This window comes from Ictalurus furcatus, chromosome 19 (assembly GCF_023375685.1).
Source record: "Ictalurus furcatus strain D&B chromosome 19, Billie_1.0, whole genome shotgun sequence".
Lineage (NCBI taxonomy): Eukaryota > Metazoa > Chordata > Actinopteri > Siluriformes > Ictaluridae > Ictalurus > Ictalurus furcatus.
In genome coordinates, this window is record NC_071273.1 from 11,243,137 (window position 1) to 11,248,513 (window position 5,377).

Here is a 5,377-nt window from a genome sequence, read left to right on the forward strand (position 1 = left end):
TATATATATATATATATATATATATATATATATATATATATATATATATATATATATATATATATATGTATATATATAAAATAGTATTCACTACATCTGGGTATAATAAGATGAAAGACCTGACTGGGGGTAGAGAGTAAATCTGAAATATAATAAACCATATAATCTAGCTTGTTTTTGTATTATAATTCACACTGACCTGTTTATTTTGGTCTTAAATATAAAGGTCTTGCATTGTATATATACATAATGTATATATAAATATTTGAGCCTTTATTACATAGATAACTAAAAAGGACTATTACATTTGTGACCCCACCCTCACCAGGGTGTGGTTCAGGATGTGGTTATGGCCTTGGGAATATGTGAATCTTGTTCACATACATAGATTGAGCTGGCTCTTTTACAGTAGGTGAATGGTGGGTGATGATTCATTCTCTGATCAATTCTCTAACGCCTTTAATATAGTACACAGTACAATCGTGATTGAAAAGCATCCAGGCAGAAGTATAAATATCTGAGTTGATCCGCACAATATACAGTGGTACTTGAAAGTTTGTGAACCCTTTAGAATTTTCTATATATCTGCAAAATATGTTGTAAAACATCATACGATGTTCACACAAGTCCTAAAAGTACACAAAGAGAACCCAGTTAAACAATGAGACAAAAATATTATACTTGGTCATTTATTTATTGAGGAAAATGATCTAATGTTACATATCTGTGAGTGGCAAAAGCATGTGAACCTCTAGGTTTAGCAGTTAATTTAAAGGTGAAATTAGAGTCAGGTGTTTTCAATCAATGGGCTGAAAATTAGGTGTGAGTGAGCACCCTGTTTTATTGAAAGAACAGGAAGCTATCAGAGTCTGACGTTTGTGGAAGTGTATCATGGCATGAACAAATGAGATTTCTGAGGACCTCAGAAAAAGAGTTGTTGATGTTCATCAAGCTGGAAAAGATTACAAAATTATCTCTAAAGAGTTTGGACTCCACCAATCCACAATCTTTGGACCAATACACAGATTGTGTATAAATTGAGGAAATTTAAGACTATTGTTACCCTCTCCAGGACTGGGGACCAACAAAGATCACTCCAAGAGCAAGACGTGTAATAGTCCACAAGGTCACAAAGGAACCCAGTGTAACTTCTAAGCAACTAAAGGCCTCTCTCACATTGGCTAATGGTAATGTTCATGAGTCCACCATCAGGGGAACACTGAACAACACTGGTGTGCATGGCAGGGTTGAAAGGAGAAAACCACTGCTCTCCAAAAAGAACATTGCTGCCCTTCTGCAGTTTGCTAAAGATAGCGTGGCTGACACCAAAATAGAACTTTGTGGTTTACATGAGAAGGGTTATGTATGGTGAAAAGAAAACACTGCATTCCAGCATAAGGACATTATCCCATCTGTGAAACATGGTGGTGGTAGTATCTGGGTTTGAGTCTGTTTTGCTGCATCTGGGCCAAGACGACTTGCCATCTTCGATGGATCACTGAATTCTGAATTATACCAGCGAATTATAAAGGAAAATGTCAGGACATCTGTCCATGAACTTAATCTCAAGAGAAAGTGGGCCATGCAGCAAGACAACGACCAAAGAATGGTTAAAGAAGAATAAAGTTATTGTTTTGGAATGGCCAAGTCAAAGTCCTGACCTTAATCCTATAGAAATGTTGTGGAAGGATCTGAAGCAATCAGTTCATGTGAGGAAACCCACCAACATCCCAGAGTTGAAGTTGTTCTGTACTGAGGAACAGGCTAAAATTCCTCCAAGCTGATGTACAGGACTGATCAACCGTTACTGGAAATTATTAGTTGCAGTTATTGCTGCACAAGGGGTCACACCAGATACTGAAAGCAAAGGTTCACATACTTTTTCCACTTACAGATATGTAATATTAGATCATTTTCCTCAATAAATAAATGACCAAGTACAATATTTTTTGTCTCATTTGGTTAATAGGGTTCTCTTTATCTACTTATAGGACTTGTGTGAAAATATGATGATGTTTTAGGTCATATTTATGCAGAAATATGGTTCTAAATGGTTCACAAATTTTCAAGCACCACTTTAACATTCAGTGATGTGACTTTCGTGAATGGCATTATTTTAGTTGCCTCTTTTAGGTGAACGTTGAGAGCCACATCACATATGGGAGCTGTTTTTTTTTATTATTATTATTGTTGTTGTCGTTTTTGGTCTTATCATTGTGGGTTTTTTTGTTTGTTTGTTTGTTTGTTTGTTTGTTTGTTTGTTTTTGTGGATGTCAGCAATGTTCATTCATTCCTTCATCTACTTTAACTGCTTAAATGTTTCCTGAACTGTTTGAGACCCATATTCGACTGTGCATGAGACACAAGTTTATTATGGGAAATGATCAGGTATCTAGATAAATGGAAATAATTTTCATAATGAAGCACAGACACAACAGGACACGGTAGCATGATTACTTAGCCTACTAGTTGTTTTGTTTTGTTTTTTCTTCTTCAGTGCACATTAGTATCAACTGATTTAAGCTAACAACGATTGAAGTACACCTGTGAAATAATATTCATTCATTCATTCATTTCCAGCCGTTTGGGAGCCGAAAGTGTGGGCTCTTACTAGTGAGCTTGAAATGTCTCTGGTGCCCTCTAGTGTCCCTTTATAAACAAACAGCACAAGATTTCTTTATTTTTTTCTTTACACTAAATTAATTGTGTATGAGTTATTGCATTCTTTATGGAGTGTGTGAATAGTGACCTGAAGTGGACTACCATCCTATGAATGAATGAATGAATGAATGAATAAATAAATTAATTAATTCAATTTTGTCTCCCCAGCAGTCTTTGCTGCTCAGAAGCTGTCTCTGACCATCTCCTCTGCTCAGACTGTAATAAGTGCTAAATTTGAAGAAAAAAAAATGAAGTTGAGGACCTGGCCTAAGCTGAGTGGTAAATTTTTTAATGGTTCTTCAATCATTGATGATAACACGAAAAGTAACGTAGACAGTATCCAGCTAACAATTATTGGTTCAAAATCTGATTTTGAAACATTGTGAGAAAATAGCTGTTTATAGCTCCCATTTGGTTTTCCAGGAATGTTTTCAGAAATACAACATTCATGTTTTATTGCACATTATGATGTTGTACATTTTCCATTACTATTAAAATTTTAACACTGACATGAGTAAACACATCTAAAACAGACTGAATAATGTTATCTCTGATTTACACTGCAAAAAATGATGTCTCGTAAAAATAAATATTAGATAATTGTGACACTATATAATATATAAGTAAAAATGTATTGAATGTGATCACAATTATCTAATAGTTATTATTGTGAGATATAATTTTTTGCAGTGTGGTTTCTTGCTGAGTACGTGTGAGAAATCATTGCCACTAAAGTCTGAGGCAATTTGAGAATGACACATGGTACTCATTTGTTAATTTGAATACTGGATTAAAAAAAAAAAAAAAAAAAACTGTGTTGCTCACATGGTACACTGCATAGTTAAATATTAGGTCTGGAGCATGCTGCAGATGTGCATTGTGTAAGTGTCTTACAGGATATTGTGCCATTATTTGCACTAACTTGGAATTCAACACAGACAGGACAGGACCAGATACAGCTTTGTTCAGGGCCACCTGGCTAACTTGAGCAGACTTGTGGCCTGCATACCACCAACATATTGCCTAAGGTTCTGCAGAAACATACTGCCTACAAGGTGTTTCCTGAAGAAATAAACTTATACTAAAACAGATTTAAAAAGTAGTAGTTTAGGAAAAGAATATGAGAGATAGATGAGAGCGTTACGGACATACAAAAGAGCAAGAAAGGGCAGAGGAGATATGACAAGAAATACCGGACAGAGGTGACAGAGGAACAAAGAGAAGAGGAATGAAACTTTATTTTCAAGAACATTATTATATCTGTACACTCACCATTCACTTTATTAGGAACACCTGCATATTCATGCAGTTATTTACTTAGTTATTCATGCAGTTATTGCCCAATCGTGTGGCAGCAGTGCAATGCACAAAATCATGCAGATACAGCTCAAGAGCTTAAGATAATACTGACATCAGACATCAGAATGAAGAAAAAGTGTGATCTCTGTGACTTTAACTGTGGCATGGTTATTGGTGCCAGAAGGGCTGGTTTGAGTATTTCAGAAACTGCTGATCTCCTGGGATTTTCACACACAGCAGCCGCTATAGTTTATACAGAATGGTGCAAAAAAAACAAATGCAAAAACAAAAAAACATTGAGTGAGTGACAGTTCTGTGGGTGGAAACGCCTTGTTGGTAGAAGAAAATGGCAAGATTGGTTCAAGCTGCCAGGAAGGATACAGTAACTCATATAATCACTCCTTACAACCGTGGTGTGCAGAAAAGCATCTCAGCATGCACAATATATTGATCCTTGATGAGGGTAGGCTACAACAGCAGAAGACCGCATTGGGTTTCAGATTAGAAAAAAATATCACCTGCTTTTTTCCAGTTTTCAACTGTACAGTTTGGGTGAGCCTGTGCTCATGATAGCCTCAAGAGCTGTATCAGCCTACAGGCCCTCCGCTCACAGAATGTTTTTTCTTTTTTTTTGCTTTTCAGTCCATTCTGTGTAAACTCTAGAGAGTGTTGTGTGTGAAAATCCCAAAAGATCAGCAGTTACTGAAATACTCAAACCAGTCCATCTGGCACCAACAACCATGTCATGGTTGAAGTCACAGAGATCACACTTTTTCTTCACTATGATGTTTGATGTCAACATTAACTGAAGCTCTTAACCTGTACCTGCATGACTGCATGAGTCGTCCCGTGTTTAGCTGTTTGGCACTTGCAAACCACAGTTGTGCTTATTGGACCCATTACTAACCGACTCTAGCTACAACAAATCAGCAAACAGACTCATTGTAGCTGCTGGTGTTTATATATTTATCAAAAAAAAAAAAGTGTCATATGTCCAAATAATCCTGGGACTGAACGGAGGAATTACTGATCCAGGACACAGAGTCATGTTCATGAACTAAACGACCTGATTTGATTCAACGGGTGCTTCTTTGGTTCATAAAATATTTCGGTCGTGATCTAAGTACTCTCTGAATTTCAGCGGGTCAGTATGTCTCACATGTTGCCTTATTTTTGAGCTGGAGATTTCCAGCTTTTCTCTGCATGCAACAGTAGCTAGTATTTTGTCTTTTCAATGAGTCGAGTCATTTGACTCCGTTCAGTTAAACGATTCCTTTAGAGTCGCTCATTTGGTTCAGTTGCGCAGTTTGCCCAAACGAACAGCTTGAGTAATGTAAAATAGCACATACATGTCACTATTCTGTGTTGTTTTATATTACGCGTATACATCCGTCTTTAGAAGAGTTATTTTTCACAC